Source organism: Mytilus galloprovincialis, chromosome 11, assembly GCF_965363235.1.
Source record: "Mytilus galloprovincialis chromosome 11, xbMytGall1.hap1.1, whole genome shotgun sequence".
Classification (NCBI taxonomy): Eukaryota; Metazoa; Mollusca; class Bivalvia; order Mytilida; family Mytilidae; genus Mytilus; species Mytilus galloprovincialis.
The window spans coordinates 49,482,421-49,502,342 of record NC_134848.1 but is presented as its reverse complement, the minus strand read 5'-3'; the positions used below and the strand labels follow the sequence as shown (position 1 = coordinate 49,502,342).

Sequence of the window (19,922 nt, the reverse complement as noted above, 5' to 3'; positions counted from 1 at the left end):
AAAAAAAAACATTTTTAAAGTTTTTGAATCCGATAGTTTTCCAGTTTTGCTTTTAGTACCACTCGCATTACATAACTCGAAATATATCATAAATATACTTGGACAAAACATTCGAATCCATCTACATTAAGTTTTGCCCGAGGGTTTTACACAATTTGTTTCAAAGATTTTCTAAATTGATCAACGGTGAAATTAAATACTTACTATTAAAAGGATGATACCAATTTGGATAAGTACTTCATTAGCAGCAGAATCGTCAACCTTAAATACTCTTTTTACTAATTTGTCGGCAGAAAATTCTTAATCTAAAAAAGACAATCTGGCGAACAGTATCATGACAATTAAAAAATAGTCCCATGTCTTGCCTGTCGGAGGACTATGACCTATTTGGCACGGTCTCCAAATAGTCTTTTAACTGATTTGTAATATTAAATAATTAAATAACAAGTAATTCCTATTAAACTGACTTAAGCAGAAAACAATTGTAGATGCCACTGCCTCCGCCAGTGCCGCCGGAAAAGTGACACCCATGTCTCGTTTTGGTCGACTTTCGTCGCAGGCAAGATCAACATTTCGATTAAGAAATGTACAAATCTATTATTTTTGCTATAGCAAAATCATCACACATCCTTTATTTGTTATTCTTATTTGTTAGTCACAAAGGTTGACTGAGGTATTAAATACTGATCACGTGGACTGCGATATGCTGCATTTGCCATGGGTGTCATTTTGTGTGTGGAATAGATAAAAACGCAGACCTTATCCAACAAAATATCTTACTCTAAAGGATCGAAGACTGAATTGCACACCCTTCATCATGGCATGAAGATCCTACACATTAGATTTGTAGTTAATTTCATTCTCATCTTTTGAGAGGTGGGTTAGGTGATCAGTCACAATCATAGCCTTGCTCAATTTTCATTTGCCTGTCCAAAGAAATGAATCCGGTCAGTGATCGTGATAACTTCCGTTAAATATATATGATGGTCTGATACTAAACCCCTCACGGGGAGGATTGTGCCTGATATTCATATGATAAAGACATAATTTTTCAATCAGTTTAATTGAGGTCCGGAGCTGGCATGTCAGTTAACTGCTAGTAGTCTGATGTTATTAATGTATTATTGTCATTTTGTTTATTTTCTTTGGTTACATCTTCTGACATCAGACTCGGACTTCTCTTGAACTGAATTTTAATGTGCGTATTGTTATGCGTTTACTTTTCTACATTGGCTAGAGGTATAGGGGGAGGGTTGAGATCTCACAAACATGTTTAACCCCACCGCATTTTTGCGCCTGTCCCAAGTCAGGAGCCTCTGGCCTTTGTTAGTCTTGTATCATTTTAACTTTTAGTTTCTTGTGTACAATTTGGAGTTTAGTATGGTGTTAATTATCACTGAACCAGTCTATATTTGTTTAGGGGTCAGCTGAAGGACGCCTCTGGGTGCGAGAATTTCTCGTTGCATTGAAGACCTGTTGGTGACCTTCTGCTGTTGTCTGCTGTATGGTCGGGTTTTTGTCTCTTTGGCACATTCCCCATTTCCATTCTCAATTTTATATTCACACTAAGTTTGGATCTGAACCGAAGAGACCCGAGGAAAACCGATTTAAAAACATAAGCGAGAACTTAAGTTTGACCTTAGACCTTGACCTCATTTTCTAAGTAAGGATCTAAGGGTATCAAATAAAAAAGATTCCAGGGTTAAACGGTTTACGGGTTGTGAGTTTTAAAAAAATACCGTCTTCTATTTGGAAAAGGTTGATAACTTCAATAAAATTTCATCAAATCGCATCGATCCAAATTAGGATCTAACAAACAATAAAGAAAAATAATTTTGTCGATATATGTTTGTTACGAAGGATATGCACACACTTAATCAACAGTGAATAGGGAGATAACTCTTACATAGACAATTGCCCAGTTTAGCGGGGTGAAATTTTAAAGCGCAGGCACTGTAAGATACAATCAATACTACTAAATATAAAGACCGTTTTTGGTTCACTTAATAAACGTATAATCGAAAGCTACAAATCAAACTTAAAAATGGGTATATATATACTTGATAGGGTATAATGAAAATTTTACGCTTTTACATCGATTACTGTTTTAAACAATATGCAATTAGACAAATTAATAAGTTTTGGAACTATCTGATGCGATTTCCTTTTAGTCATGTTATTATGTCACATGCTACCTATTACTTTATTTGTACGTTCCGCATCTGTCTGGCGAACCACCAAATTGTGTGTTTCAGATTTGCCATATACACGGGTCATAATCACAGGGTTGAGACTACTTAAAATAAGGTGTATGCACAGTTTCCCATCTTTTACGCCGACATGACGTAAAAACGGCGAATCAAAGAATTCAATTAAATAATTAATCCATTCCACTCCCTTTTATTTTCCAAATAATTAATATTACCAATAATTGATAAGTTTAAAGTCGACGGGTTCAAACAGAAAGATTTTGAAAGCAAACTGTACATCTTATTATCAGATGGCAATACCAATACTAAAAATCCAGACTAACATAAGGCTACACATAATTATAGTTACTTTAATTCAGTCACGGACCCGCAATAACGCGGGTGTGTTCTAGTATGAAAAATATCTAAGTGACATACTGCAAAACAAATATTTATCGCAGGAACAAGTTTGCCGAAAATAATAATTATAATAATTAATTAATTGCCTCTTGTAACAGTGTAAACTGTCAGAGTGTACAATGAAGTCTGGAAATCTCGAAATCTTATTACTTATCTTGTGCTTACTAGTAATTGATTTCCTTATGCAATGCATTTATAAAGTTGATTAATTTATTAAATTGTGTTTGCAATTAAAGAGAACTCAGTGTATAAATATATTTCTATCATAAAAATCATTCAGAAAATAATGAACATAAAGACATTTTTGTAACTGAATATCATTTGTTTGTTATTTGTTGTGTACATGTATGTATGTTGAATGAATTGATTGAATTGATATTAAATTACTGAGAAAACATATTTGATTTTTTTTTATTACTTTTCTAACAAAGAAAGCAACTTAAATATCTAGAAAACACTATAAACTATATACCTAAGTTGGAACAGACTTTACAATTGTATGCTCATTAAAACTTTTGTCTTTTTTGTTTTCTTTTTCTTGTGGGCAAACCAAGAGTAAACCGTTTTTTTTTAACAAAACCTTGCTAGAATTATAGAACGGTTATTAGGATCGTATTTTCTGGTCCAAAAATATAGGTTCACGTTGCTTTTCTTAGCGTAATTTGTACTTATCTCCCGTGCCTACAAATTTCACACTTAAAAACACGTGCGTGTCAAAGACATCTCAGTTCCGTAAGGGCTCATGAAAATAATTTATATGGATTTTGGTATAACGCAAAATACACGAAGTCTCGAATAACAAAAGATAACATACACATATATCAATCAATCAGGATTCGCTATACTCTTAATTCCGAATGCCATGTTTATATTCATATGTCGGAGATAACAGTGATATTTTTCAATATTAATCTTATGAAAAAACAACTTCTGTTATGGGTCATTTTCAAAAAATGTCGAATTTTCAGTACACCAATGCTAAAATTTTTATTTCTAATAGGAATTTCAGTTGTAATGGTTTAAATGAAAGCTTGTCGGAATTGTGATTCAGAACATTAATAATAAACACACCTTACATCTATTTTGATAAGATTAAACTGCATTTAAGGCCGATTTTGGGGGTATTTGTGTGCGTACAGTTTCAGAAAATCACATTTCACATGATTTTTTTCCGATTTTCTGATGGCCTTTATATCTGCAAAAGAGACTTTTTAAGAACGTTTATTATTACTCTAACGAAAAATCGTAGCTTCTTTATCATTGTATGTAACGTATTATCTACAAACTAAATTGAATCAGCGTACGGGAGGTTCATGTCCATCCTGTTACCGCATTTAAATCAGCCGTTAATTTTTTCTCCCTTTGAATATTGAATCAGTCAGTGTTGATTTCAAAAGAACAAAGAACGACAATGTAGAGAAAAGAAATTTCAAGATATTAAGTGAAAAAAATAGAGTGTACTTTTTTTCATGTCTATGCTGTTACCAACAATTTTGATTAATTACACCAACAGTATGCTTGTAAAACGTGCAATAACGTGTTGGAAACCAAATTCACAATAGAAAACCATAATCATTTCACCAAAGGGAGTAGTTATTTCAAAACAGCAATCAAAAACGAAGAAATTTGTCTATCCTGTTATGTCTATCATGTTACTATGGTTGCTATGGTTACAGTAACAGGATAGACAATTGTAGACAAAAACGTCGTTAAATTTTTTATCTTAACATATAGGTGTAAAACGAATGAAATATTTCGTTGTTTTAACTCATCTTAAGGTTATAACGTCTTAATATTCCCAATTAAGTATTTGCAGGTGCAATACTGATATCGGTAACAGGATAGATAAAAAGGTAACAGGATAGACTTTTATATAGTGATATATCAGAAACGTATGTTCCTGTTACCAATGAAATAAAGAGAAAAGTAAACTAACTTATGATGGATTTACTTGATGTTGGGTTTATTTGAAAGGGTGAAAAAATGCCGAACAATATAAATTGTTATCTTAGACTTGCATTACTGGTGGTAATTTTTAACTTTTGAAAACCAATTTATAGAGGCATTTTTCAGTACAACCTGGAAAATTGGAAAACAATCTATTATTTTACAGAATGAATATATATAGAAGTTTATTCTCTTGAAAACCATCTAATTGGCTACGTAAAACAAGCTTAACATTTTATCTAAACCTTTTCTTAATAACCCAAAATTTCTTTTGAAAATGGTAACAGGATAGACAAAATATTGTCCAACGATCAAAAAATTTTTCAAGATAGAAAGCGTTCTGGCAAATACAGATAAATAAGGTAACATGTTCCCTATTAGAGAATCCTAGATATTTCTTAAAGTTCAAAGTTTTGTAAACAGTTAATTCATAGCTATGACCGTTTCAATATGTCATTTCTGGAATCACGTATTTCACCCGAAAAGATCGTCAATTTCGAACGCCTTTATGCCGTCATTTACCAGAAAGAAATCGCGCCTGTATCGCTTCTCTATTTAAAGTTTCCAGCACTTTCATAATCGTCATTCTGTAGGGTAGTAAAGAAATAATGAATGTTCCGCGAGTATATAATCGTGGTTGTCGTATGACTGAGGGAGGGTGACCATCCATTCAGATTTTAATTTCCCAAATATTTTGTGCAGTATAGAACTAAACTTTTTCACTCGTTTGCTCAACATGTAGTGGGAATTTCTATTTTTTCACGGGTATGGAAGTCACATTACAGATTCGTCTGAAAACCGTATCCCGGAACTGGCATATAATTGCTATGTCAACACCTACGTGCTGATTATAGTAAATGGTGATGCGCAGTAGAATTTTAATGATTTTGCGAGATGATGTTATGTAACATTTAATGTCATTGCATTTGCTTTATGCAATAAATGAAATTCACTAAGAATAGTCTTTGAAGGTGTTCGTTTTATATAATACTTGTTTATTATCTTTAGCCTTTCAACATTTCGTTCTGTTTATTATTTATCAAAATTATGGTTTCCAAAGTCCCTTGGGTTGATAAGTTATTAAAACCACAATGCAATCTTACATCATACATTTATCAATAGAAATCATTCGATTTTGATATTAAAATTTAATTTAGGATACATTAACATCAAAGTTAACAAAAGTTTTGATGGAGTTTCCAATGGATTTATACTGCAGAAAAAAGAGTGCTTAAACAAAACAAAAATAGACATCTATCTTGTACACTCAATAATGAACAAACAGAGAATAATGTGTTACTGATATAAAGAGATTAGATATTAATAGACAAACATTGAAGTATTGTTTAACCCTATCTAGCGTCCCCCTTAGTGGCACACTGACAAGAGTCTTGGTATATTTTGTAGTTCTTGAAATATTGAAAATCCACAAGAACTTACAAAGAAATTTTAAATAAACAATATGATATATTCAATCTTCTAAAATTGCTATTCTACCTAAACGCCCAGAGTGATGGTCAAGTGTTTGTGATAACTGTCAAATAGCTGTAAAAGCTGGATTTTGGAAGGACACACTGGGTTATTATATTTTGAGCAACTATTGGTAAAAAATTAACACTATAAAAAATCGGTGAATAAATATTTGAAGATGCGGTATGAGTGCTAATGATACAACTCCCTATCCAAGTAACAATCTATAAAAGTAAACCATTATAGGTCAAGGTACAGCCTTCAACACGGAGCCCTGGCTCACATCGAACAGCAGGCTATAAGATCTGGATATTTTTTGTCGTCTGCTTGACCACACTATTTTGTTTCATCAAACAAGGAATAAAAAAAAAAGAAGGAAACAACCATAACTCCCTTTCCCTATCTTTAAAGTTAAATGGTCGTTGCCTAATTGGGGAACATAAACATATGTCGCTTGTGGAGAATTGTTTCGTTGGCAACTATATAATACAACAATTTCTAATTTCTGTACGGATAAAGTAAAAAAGCATTGCATTACAATGTACAACATTATGAAACACATAACACTTATTCATCAGGTATTTGTGTTGGAAAAAATATTTGTGTTGTTGTAAACTGCAACAAAAAATTACGTTCATGAGTTATAAAAAAATACTAACTCGAATACTATTGAAGATTACTAATATTTATTAGTTGTTTTGTTTAAGCTTTTTTGCCATTCTCCATTCCCCGCGTTGTTAACTGCGCATATTCATGGTGGTAATTGTAGTAATTGACTTCCTGCCTAGTTGTTGCCATGGAATTAGTTGATGAATGTATGCATGACTGTTCTTTACTTTTCTCTGATTGGCTGATCTGCAAGGTTGAGACTCTGAAATTCCATACATTTTATCAATAACGGGGATAACAGGCCTCTTCATAAGACGGTGGAGTACCATCTGGTATCTCGGCTACAGATTCATATCGATAAAAAGGTGGTTGCCCTGAACCATTAGCATGGTTTTCGAGTGCTTGTGATTGTTCAGCTGACATTAGAGCCAACGGCGGCCCTGTATCATGTACATCGCCATAAGTGCTATACAAATTCTTTAAGTCATAGTTATCGTCTGCTTCGTCCAAAGTATATGGCTGATTAAGGTCACGTGCTAGTTTGTAATTTTGCCTTAAAAATGACCAAGTGCTCGTTCGAACCGGCCTTCCGTCAATGGTAGACGATTTAGAACTTTGAATCGTAGAAACTGTTTCATGTTGGTCGGATATTTGGTTGTTTCTTTTCTTTGCAAGATTTATAAATTTTAGCTGTGTAGGTAATGCTTTTAATTGTGCCATTCTACCAGTGTTTCTCTGACCCGTCATTTGTTCATCCGGTTTTAGTATACGCATTTTACCAGTGTTTTTATTATCCGTCAACCGTTCATCCGGTTTTCGTATGCGCAAAGCTTCTGCACTGTATCTTCTTGTCAGTTTTGGTGGTTTTGGTATTGGTGCAAGTTTGATTTTTGGATTCTCAAGTGTTCTTTTATGTGGTTTGAATTTATTGGAACGATTTATCGACGTTTGGAGAAGTTTTCCCTTATCAGCACTTCTTTGGGCACAACTTTGTGCAATCGAATAAAAAAATATTACAAAGCAAACTGTACATGCAATGGTTGAAGATTTATAAACATTAGAACAAAGACTGAGTCGAACCTCATCTTCCGGAATTGTAACATTTCTAGAACAACTGAAAACGTTCGATTCTGCTATAAATCCTCCGAGAAACGCACATGACGGAAATATCGCCACGAACGAGATCCACAACACAATCACGAAATGATTCACCTGAAATTAGAATAATCATAGTAGAACGAGTTTACAATCAGTCTTATCCGAGTGCTCCTAGACAGGTTTGAACTACGATCGAAAGAAGAAAAGAGTAAATGAAAGAAACCAGTCAAGCATTCAAAAAGTATCAATTACTTGCTTACGGAAAAGATCTACAAATGAAGATGTTTACATTTGTACTTATTCATAACATTCAATGTGTTTTTCTCGATATAATTTAAAAAAAAAACATATTACTCAAATAGTGTGTGTACTGTATCATATTAATTGACACTGTATAAACATGAATTGCTTTTGAAATTTAAATTATACTAGAACACACCCGCGAAATCGCGGGCATATACAGCTTGTGAACTGTTGTAGGATGATGTTTGTAAAAGATAACTAGGTATCATGGAGAATTTCAGAAAAGGTATCAAAAGCCCTCTCCCTTTTTCCAAAGTTCGATATTTGTTTCCTTTCTGTTAAATTCAATGAGTTTCGTGTTTCTGGCCTCAGACCACAATTATTATTCTCCTTTGCTACAATGCATCTTTTGGTAAAAGTCAAATTGAATTAAAAATTTGCACCGCTTCAAACATGAAATAAATGTAACTATTTATATATCGACCGTTATTAGTCTAATAAAATATGCTTCTAGGACGATCGGATTCATCAGTGCTTTTTCTTCTGAGAGCCTTATTAACATGCCAATGGTAGGATATGAATCTTGTATAAATGACTTAGACCGACTAAGGCTAATTTGAGGGGTGGTCGGAGGGGTCCTGATCCCGAAATCCCGGTCTTAAAAACATGAAATCCGTGCGTTAGTTCGTTCGTTCGTGACGTCCGTCCGTCCGTGCCGCTTCAGGTTACAGTTTTTAGTCGAGGTACTTTTTGATGAAGTTGAAGTCCAATCAACTCGAAACTTAGTAAATATAGTGCCGAGGTGGCATCTGTGTACTATGGACACATTATTGTTTCCACATGTTTTACTTATTTTAATATATATGCAACTGGTATGACCCCTTATATAGTAAACATTTTAAAGAAAATAGTAGACAGAATACAGAGAGGATCTATATATTAAAGTAGCATATCGTAGTTTACATGTAGATAAAACGCATAAAATAATTGTCCTCTCTAAGGAGGTATAATAGTTGTGGTTCTTGCGATATAAACACCATGATATGGAGAACTCTCTGATTGGCTTATTTATTTTTCGATTTTTGCTATCTATCATACGATTGGTTGTTTTAAACCGGAAGTCTTATCTATGACTTAAAGTCAGTCTGATGACGGAATCAATATCCGGACTCCTTTTTTGTCGTTTTTCTCCAAAAATAAGTCAACCTGAATAATCATAAGAATGGATGACAAATGCGACTATGCATGTTACCTATAGAACACAGAGACATGGTGATTAATTAATCGTGGAAAGAAGAGAAGCAACACCCAAAATGAGGTCTACTCGTTTAATAGTATAGATTTAGGCACAAATAAATAAATAATTAATCTACTCGCAAGGCAGTTTCTCCTCTGTACAGTGTAAATCAAAAGTAGGTATGTACATTCTTGTGTTTTGTTACCCGAACGGGACATTGTGTGTCGTAAAGACGGTTTGTTTAACCTATTCGTTTAAATTTACTATTGTCATGATGCCATATACGTTTTAAAGTAGGCGATAAATTTCAGCCTTACGATGATGACCTGTAGTTAATTTGTGTCTTTTGGTCCCGTCTGAAGGGTAGTCTCATTGGCAATTATAGCAATTACCACGACATTTTCTTGTATTTATATTCAGATGTATAATTCAGCTGTCTATATTTATCAGGGTGGGGATGAGGTTTTACCAAAAGGAGAAAAATGAAAAAAAAAACACTAGAATAAAGAAAAATGGTGTGCTAAAATATAAAGAATAGAAACAAATGCATTACAGAATAAAGAAATAGAGGATACCCCTACCACCGATCCAGGCCCTTTGTATTTTTTAATTAGACATTTAACGTTTAAAAAAATATACTATGTACCTCAGTGGTTGTCGTTTGTTTATGTGTCACAAATTTGTTTATTTTTCATTTTTTTTCTTTTATATAAATAAGGCCGTTAGTTTTCTCGTTTGAGTTGTTTTACATTGTTATTTCGGGTCCTTTAAAAGCTGACTATGCGATATGGGCTTTGCTCATTGTTGAAAGCCGTACGGTGACCTATAGTTGTTAATAACTGTGTCATTTTGGTCTCTGGTGGAGAGTTGTCTCATTGGTAATCATACCACATCACAAGAACAACTTTGCCTACCAGATCATCAAATTGTACTTTCTCTCGACTATCATTTTCTAGAATATCTGTCTTACAATGCAACAGTTACACGTTTGCAATAGTTCGTACATTTATTCATGAATACCTACCCATTTTTTAACTTCATCACGTTGACCTTTTTTCTCGTGTTCATCGATACAACAAAATGTGATAATTGCAAGCGCAAATGACTGAAAATAAAATAACACAGATTCAATGCATTCAGTTTTTTTTTAATTATCTATAATCTACAATATAAATGTCCAAACAGTAAATACAACTACACAGAACCACAATCTAGATCATAACTTGTTAACTTTGTCTACAATAAAGTGACTTACGAGAGGTTTAGTGCAAAAGCAAACATATATGTGTTTTGATTGCCAATGAGATACATCTCCACAAGAGACAAAATGCCAAAGACGTTATTACCTATTTTTCACAGTATGAACTTCACCAATGAGTAAAACCAATACCATATAATCATCTATAAAAGGCTTTGAAATGGCTTATGTAAAAGAATTGAAACTAGAACTTACGGCATGATTTATGTACAAAATAATAACTATCCACAATAGATTGTGTTCCGCTATAGCATTTATATATAACAAATTACTACACCGGAACAAAGTAAAACCAGTCTTATCAGAAACAAGAACTATCTTTAATAAAGATATCCGACGTATTTAAATTTGAGTATATGTTTAAAACTATCATTTCGATAACCTTCAGAAGCACAAAGATGCTATTTAAATAACGTTTTCTCTGTTTGTGTTTAGTATTCTCGGTCCTCGTATCTTTCTGTTTACATTCACCAAAACCCTGCGGAAATCGCACATGCGTAGGTGCGTTCTAAAAGTCATGTACGTTCGTACAACAAAGTTTACATTAAAAATTATATAATTGTCCCGAATAAACAGCTATCACGGATGCAAAGAGCTATTGGAGAAACAATTATTTTAATAAAATTAAATCTTTGTAAGATCTAGTTCAAATATTTTAAGTTTTTCACCTGCTTTCCATCACGATATAATTAACGAGACGTTTTTTTCAAACACAACCAAATCACCAACCATGACAGCATTTTGTCCAATCACAGAAAGGATTTTCGAGCATGCGTATTCTGTTGCCATAGTTACATGTAAGCGTCCTTAAGTTCAAAGGGCACAAACCGAAACTATACCGAAATATATTACAGATCCTCATTTCTTGATTCTTTGATTTTAAGCCAAAAATATCATCAATCCTGTATATCTAGTATACAGCCAAAAAATCTCTTTTCTGCTATGAGGGTGGGAATGCCTTTCACTGTCAGGCGTCAAATGGTCATTTTCGGAAAATATTAGCTTAAACAATTTGACTGTGATTGGTCAAAATATCCTTATCGTGATTCGTCGGAGTTATCAAACAATCATCGTTACCGTCAGTTCTGGAAAAATGAATAGCGTGGTTCGTCAAAAACAGCTATTTTTTTTTTACCGTATTTAAACGAACGTGTTCATTTTATTGCTATGCACTTACATTTAACGTTATCGTCCTTTGACAAGAATTTTAACTGTTATTCGTCATGAAGATACACCTATTACTACCCGAGTATTTTGTCGACTTCTTTTCTATTTTTTTTTTTATGTCTTCCCTTCTGGTTGTCGTATGATGGACCTTGAAGACCTAATTGCAGATATAAAGTATACTTACACACAGAGCTATTGTAAAAGTGCCATAGAAAATTTGGTACCAGGCACTTATATCCCAATCTGGATCTTTAGACAAAAAGTTAGCCAGAATTATTCCACAAATCGTCAATGTAATAAAGCAAATCGCAAACAACAATCCATAGCAACCAAGATCCGATAACGCTTTCTGTCTTTCTTTTTCAGCTGGAAAAGAAACCAATTTTATTAATTTTTGTTTGAATTCTGTTTAATATACTTTATTTTTTGAGTCATCTAGCCAAAGATATAATGGGAGAACTTCATTCACATGTTGTATTGTATTCCTATGCTACATGTTCCCTCTATGCATGAATAAACTCATTACTATAAAGCGTTTTTATTTGTTATATCTTAACTTATGGTGGCCTACAGCTCATAACTTCTATGTCATTTGCTATCTAATAGATCTCGAGTTTCATTGGCAATTCCCCGTTTCAGAATCTAATGCATCCTGGGAAATATTTTCAAAAATGTACACCAAAACGTCCTGATTGGTTAAAAATGTCATAAACAATGGAAATTTAACCAATGACATGACGTTATTTTAATTTTTGAGTGCGCATAATGAAATTACCCATGATGCTTTAGATTATGAATCGGCGAATTGTACCACTACTTTTTCTTTTTTCATGTGCTCTTCTTGAAACTGACGTAACTCGGTTTTATTACATAACAAAATGAGTCAAAACTTACTTGTTCATATCAGTTGCTGATATTTTTAACGATATTTTATAGGACAAAACGTTGTGGATGAATAAAATGATATGTGTGGGACTCATATAAATTCGCTGATTCAAAGTTTGAGAAAAGACTACATATGAATTGTATTTACTAAAACAATACAGAGATCTGGCTTTGAAGGCATAAAACTTTACCTAGTGCTCGAAGCACAAAAATCATGCTCGAAAGATGAAATCCAGCAATTTGATTGGTTGATTTTCGAGTACGAGTACAAAAAAATGATTAGAAAGTTTTATGACCTCACAAAAAGACTAGTATCTCACTAAAGACCAAAAAAAAGGATGTAAACAACTGCTGTATTTGTTTGAAGAACGTACCAGTAACAACCATATCTTGTCTTTATGCGCTTTCGATGTCACAACTCGCCCTAAAATAAATAAAAATACAACATATATAGGAATGGCATCTTCGATATATTTAAGAAATAACAATACTGTAGTTAAACAATTGCCGTCACCTATTTGGGGATTCGTTGGTTAACATGCAGTTGTTCCGAAACAAATTAGAAGTAGATGTTTTTGTTGTTATATTTTGAACTATGGATATTTTCATATTCAACTTATACATTTAAGCTTTGATCACATCTTTTATATCAAACATTCAAATTAAAAAAAAAAATTGTTTGTGAATCCCCCCCCTCTCCCTGCCCCCTGCCCTCTTTTTTTTCTTATAAAACTGTGTAAATTAGCACAAAAGTTGTGTTAATAATCTACATTTCTGTTGGATTTAAAATGCAGCATTTCCCTCAAACTCAGATGTGAAATGTCTTGCGTCCGCGCGGCCAACGATATCACCTATTACCTGATTTTTTCATATCCGCAATTGAACACATTCATGTATAACTGTTCTAGTAATTGTTTAAGTCTGCCGAAAGGACAATAAAAAAGACCAGTTCAAGCATAAATTTTCAATTGCAATCCGATTAACGAAATTTAGCCATTTTTAATTACAAAAATACATCATCAGATAAAATTCGTATTCAGTTAAAGTTGTATTTTTATGAAATGAAATAAAATTTGTTTGGCATCCTTGGCAGTCTAAACCGAACCATCATGTTTTGTATTAAACAATCTTTCCTGTACTCACAAGTAGCCTTTTAAAAAAGCATGTGCGAAATCACCCAACTTTTCAAGAATTTAAAAAAGAGGGGGTTTCCTTAATATTGGTCACACATTTACATTAAATCTGAAGGTTGGAATCATTTATAAAGAAGACTGCATGAAATAAAATATAAAAAAGAAGATGTGGTATGATTGCCAATGAGACAACTCTCCACGAGAGACCAAAAAAGACACAGAAATTAACAACTATAGGTCACCGTACGGCCTTCAACAATGAGCAAACCCCAAACATATGTCATATAAAAAAGGAAGATGTGGTATGATTGACAATGAGACAACTATCCACAAAAGACCAAAATGACACAGACATTAACAACTATAGGTCACCGTACGGCCTTCAACAATGAGCAAAGCCCATACCGCATAGTCAGCTATAATAGGTCCCGATAAGACAATGTAAAACAATTCAAACGAGAAAACTTATGGCCTTATTTATGTAAAAAAATGAACGAAAAACAAATATGTAACACATAAACAAATCATGAATTGATTCACGCAATATAGTTCGTTTTATGAGATCTCAAAGGTGCAGCCAACAATCGTAGTTGTGTGGATCCCCCAGACTGTACAGTAAATGTATCGTAATTGATGATTGATGGTACGCATTTAATTCGATGGTCGAACATGTGGAGCAGGATCTGCTTACCCTTTCGGAGCACCTGAGATCACCCCCAGTTTTTGGTGGGGTTCGTTATGCTTAATCTATAGTTTTCTATGTTGTGTCTTCTGTACTATTATTTATCTCTTTGTCTTTTTATTTTTAGCCATTGCGTTGGCAGTTTATTTTCAATCTATGAGTTTGACTATCCCTCTGGTATCTTTCGTCCGTCTTTTAAAATACAATACTATTTTTCTCTTACATGTTATTGACATTACCCCCTTTTTGCACACGTAAGAGAACAACACGGACATTAACAACGATTGTTTGGAAATTCCACTAGGAAACCCCCAAAACATCACATCTTACCTCATAACTGTTTATATAATTCCATACATTTATCGTATTAATGTTGTTTTCTGTAGCCACGAGATTTTGAAGCGCATGAATTAAAATTTCCGATTACTAATACTCTAATTTTTCACCCGTAAAATCAACACTATATGTATAAATATATCGATTGTAAATTTTAAACTTTAAATGCCAGTAACTGCTGGATTAGATGATCAATTCGTTAGGTGTTTAAATACCTGTTAATATCAGTGTTTGATCTTCAGGTTGTTAAATCTCTATTATAAAAACAACGACTTGACATTAATCTTAATGACAGTTTAATATATAGGTCGTTTTAATGTTAGTTTCTTTTTCTTCTCTCTAATTGTTTAACTTACAGATGATATATGTACATGTAACAACTGCAGATTCATTACAGCCCTCTATTGTCGCATGTGATGTACAAAATGTTTGATATCCGACTGCAATATGTAACAATTTGTTTTGATTTCGATCCGATATGCAGCTTTAAAAGAAGGGCGAAAGATACCAGAGGGATTATCATAGTCAAACTTATATATCGAAAACAATTTAACAATTTAATACTAGCATTTTCTGAGAATTTATTCACAACATGTCTGAACTAGCGATGAATAAGATGTCTGTTTTTCTGAACTTGTGTAGTTAGGTTGCTGCCTAGTATCATCAATTTGTAATTTATTTTCCCTTTCATTGGTGCATTTTGTTCAGTTTTAAGGAAGGTGATATTGAAGTGGAGTTGCTTTTCTTTGATTAGACAAAACGACTCAGCCACGACAGGTAATCCACCACCAGTTTTTTTTTATATACAGTTAAATCAGCTGTAAGGGAAAGGTCACCTCTATTCAACGAAAGTCTCCATGTCAAGTTATTTTCTACTTTTTCTTTATTTGGGTCGATCCCTATTACACATGTTACAAGATATATACATATCGTATGCACTGTGAATTTGTTATCGCCATGAACAATTCTGAAACATTTGCCACTGGACAATAAGGATTCAAGGGACAATCAACAATCTATCCGTCAATCAATCTATATAGTTCCGCTCTAGTAATACCTAAAAATTTGAAACATCAAGGTCACATTTCTTATAAAATCAATATTGTCCTGTCCCATGGGTGAACTTTCTTTACAGGTTTGACTATGTTCCGTATATATCAATGTAAATAACATGTGAATTAGGTTATTTTTCTATGTGTTTTGTAAGGGAAGCGAGTTAAAATATCTAACGACTCTTAACATAAAACCCCATACCAATAATACAATACAATAGAAGATAAAAGAAAGGTATGATATAAACAGTCGTCCACATGAAGCTCATTTGATGTGAATTTGATCCTAAACTGAACATTCCGTAAAAATGAACCAACAAGTTTTCAATTCTGGACTAGCTGGTTATACATGTCTGAAACAATCAGCTAAGAAAAAGACGACAGCATATTTTTCCGATTCCTTTCATAGACTTGAATGTTAACTATACTATTTTCATTACTCCTTAATCAAAGACGATATTTCGTTTCCATGTTAAAACATGGTCACAAAAAGTACATCTGAATATCGATGGTTAAAGGTTTATGCTTTCAATATGACAGTCGTATCTAATGCGAACAAATTATATTATCTTACCTCCTATACATTTATATTTGATATTAGGTTAGTAGGGAGGCGGGGCCTATCTCATACACGGTTAGTAGCCGTGTTACGTCCCTTTACATTCCATATAAGGTTTATGCTTTCAATATTACAGCCGTATCTAATGCGAACAAATTATAATATTCTTTTAGGCATTGTGTTAAGATGATTGATTGATTGTTGGTTACTTAACGTCCAGTGGCAAATATTTCATGCATATTTAGGACGAGAACAAGTTCACAATAAATACAATAGGTAGGTCTTGTCACAATAGAGGCCATCTGGGATGATGGTCGGGGAAATTGCCACTGGAAAATGAGGGTATATTGGATAGGGACAGACATTTTGCCTTGCAACAGGCCACCTACGGAGTGTAAAGATGAGATCGAATTAGGAATTCAATATATGAAACATAGAGGCACACATTTTGTGTACATACGAATAATTTAATCTACTCGTAAGAGCTCCGTATGATACTAACTACAGCTGAAATAATTATTTCTTCCGTGGTTTTTCCATATATATTTAAGAGTTTTTTAAGTGTTATATGAACAGCGTTTGTATCTGTATGTCATATTTGTTTTTCGTTATTGTTTTCAGCATAAATGCCGTTAGTTTTCGTTTCCGATTTTTTGCAGTGTGCCTATAGTGGAGCGGCGAATGTTGAAAAAGTCGCTTAGTTAACGATTTTAAATTACCTAAATACCTCATGGAATTTTAAGGTCTAAAATTGTCTATCGATTATTCAGCTTTAGACAAGTGTTTGTCGTAAATATCAAATGTGGTACAAATGACGTTACAAATGACGTTAAAAATAGCCTTAACTGACGTTACCAAATTTGCATCGAATACCCCACGACTGATTCGGTAGACAAAGGAGTAGGTCCGGTAAGGACCGATTTTGGCCTCAAATTTCAGGTTCATCTAAGGAATGTTTTTGGACACTTTTTAAACACTTAAGTGTCTATTTTAATTGATTCAATTAGTTTATGTGAAAGATTTAAACTGATTTAGTCACTAAAAACGCTCTGATTCAAGCTTAAATATGAAAAATATATCAAATATGCTAACAAACGTCACTTTTCAGATGGTTTTTGTCAAAAATGAAAGTGGCCGCATCCGTGTTCATCCTCAACCTTTATATATATTTTGTATTATCATCAAATACAACTTACATTTCAATATTATGAATGAACACGAATGCGGCCACTTTCATTTCAGACGGAAACCGTCTAAAAATTCACCAAAATGCTAAAATTTTGAAGATTTCAGTAATTTAGCATGACTTAATGATGCTAGAACGCGATATTTGTGCATTGTATTGTCAAAAACAGCTCATATTTATGCAGCAGAAGCATTTGACTTTCCAAAATATAGCTTAAAGATTACATTTTCACAATTTTCTAAAACTGCTATATTTTGGGGCAAAAAAGGGGTCTTACTGAACCTACTCCTTTCATAACAAACCCGTTCTTAAAAATAATGTGTGAACGAAATTGGTAAATACAGTTATTCTTGCACTTCATACAATATAAGGGCATTTCCAAATAGTCCTATATGTAAAGAAAGCACAATGCATCTGAAAATTGTTGAAAATAACACTGAAAAATCTTCGTTTTTCACCTAGCATTATTTGCGCGTGCAGTATAGGTGTATTTTAAAGGCACAACTGTAAAGCCGTCTTATAATACTCCAATCTACCCGATTTACTTTTTGAAGTTGATTCCTAATAAGATAGATATTTGGCTAAATATCTGCTTTTTATCCAGATTATAAGTCCGAATATTTGTCTCAGATTTACCGACATTGTTGTGATTTCTAGTTATAGTCCCACATTCAGCGATTTAGCGAAGGTCATTTGTAGTCATTTACAAGCATATTACTTGTTCATTTTATAATTATCGAAACCTTGTGATTAATTTATGTTGTTTGGTATTGTTTTGTTCGTTTTTGTTGAATTTAATTGGGAACGAGAATATCATTTTAGGGTTTGTTTGGTTTTCAGGTGTGTTTGATTTGTTTTTTATTCAATCAAATGGACACTTCTACAGTCTCGTTAAAACTGGTCCAGCCAGATGCCAAAAACAAGAGAGTGGATGTTGGTGTTGATAAATGTATTATCTGTGATTCGGTTGTTGAAGAAATTTTAATAACATCAACAGAATCTGAAAGAAAAAGTCTGATAAATGCTGCAGCAAAGAGACGTGATGATTTTTTTTTTGTTATTTGAATGAATTCTGCAATGAAACAGCAAGTGAAATACCCGTATTTAGGTATCATAGGTCATGTTATAAAAGCTACACAAGTAAGAAGAATTTAAAATCAGTATCATGTTCTTTAGCTGAAAATTAAGGAAACACCAGATATAAATTCCGATTTATCTAAATGTTTGGTGCATGAAAATAATGATCACAATACACCAAAGAGTATTATTTGCAAAATAATGTCTCATAAAAGGGTGAAAACATTACATACAATTTTATCTGCTGAAAGGTTAGTCAATCTTAAAGATGCTGCTGTTAGAGCATGCGACGCTGAAATGATTAATCGAATAGAGCAAGATAATTTGCTTTATAATGCAGTGTATCACGCAGCATGTCTGACCACATACTTGGCATATAGACCAAAATCCACTGATAAATCTGCGTATGATTTGGCTTTTGAAAGATAAGTTGAAATTATAGACAGAGACCTTATTCGTGAAAAAAAGTCTCCCGTATTGTCATAACTTTTGACAATGTACCAGTCTTTTTTACCTATTAAAGTAAGTAAGACATACTGTAATTACTCTAAACTTAAGGCTTAACTTGAGAAGCACTACAGGGATGCCATTGTATTTTTTGCTCAACAAGAACAACGTAAATCTAGCATTTCTATTTGCTAGCGATATTTCCATTGGAGACGCCGTTAAAGCAGCGAATAACATCTAAGCAGAATTAGAAATGCTTGAGATAAAAGCCGACTTAGGTACATGTAACTTTAACAAAACCAACGAACAAACCGATATGCATGTACTTTATGAAACAGCCTCAATATTAAGACAAAAATGGAAAATGTTTATGTATCTTATTATTATCATGCAAATGACGAAGTATCGTTGGAAATGTCAGATGTTATTAATGGTGCTACCCTGTATGATAAGTTTTGTTACTTGGCTTCTTGACAAAAAGTCTTTTGAAACATTTTCTTCTGTATTAATGGATATTTCGCATGAAATTCGAAGAAAAGGTGCTGCTCTAGCAGTAAAATTGTCAAATTGTAATAACATAACTACTTCATTTACTCTTAATCTTGCAGTACAGTTGTATCATGAGTTCGGATCGAAGTATGTGATTGAAAATTTAAATGCAAATGGTTTTTGTGTCAAGTTTGACGAGGTTCGGAGGTTTTTGACTAGTGTAGCGAATGCTGAAATAACAAGAAAACTCAGTGACATGTTGAATCCTTGAAAACCGAAAGAAAATTTAACATGATTGCACATTTGGTTTGATTTATCAACTATGCATTTCGGATACTCTTTGGAAAACTTTTATCATAAAGAATTCAAGAAATGCTATTTGTCGAGGTCAAATAATAAGGTTATTCTGTTACTGTTCTTTATTAGGCTTTATAATTT

General features: G+C 33.2%; 1 long non-coding RNA gene across 2 annotated transcripts; it reads right to left on the bottom strand.

The window, feature by feature from the left end:
- Nucleotides 1-6,695: 6,695 nt before the first annotated feature.
- On the bottom strand, nucleotides 6,696-14,807 carry LOC143052316 (uncharacterized). Of its 2 annotated transcripts, none has more exons than XR_012971082.1 (5): nucleotides 14,669-14,807; nucleotides 12,898-12,947; nucleotides 11,823-12,004; nucleotides 10,238-10,318; nucleotides 6,696-7,847 (listed from the first exon to the last, which is right to left on the bottom strand). It is a non-coding gene; the product is annotated as an uncharacterized LOC143052316 (long non-coding RNA). The 2 variants fall into 2 exon arrangements; XR_012971083.1 differs by having other exon boundaries at nucleotides 14,696-14,714.
- Between the last annotated feature and the right edge of the window lie 5,115 nt (nucleotides 14,808-19,922).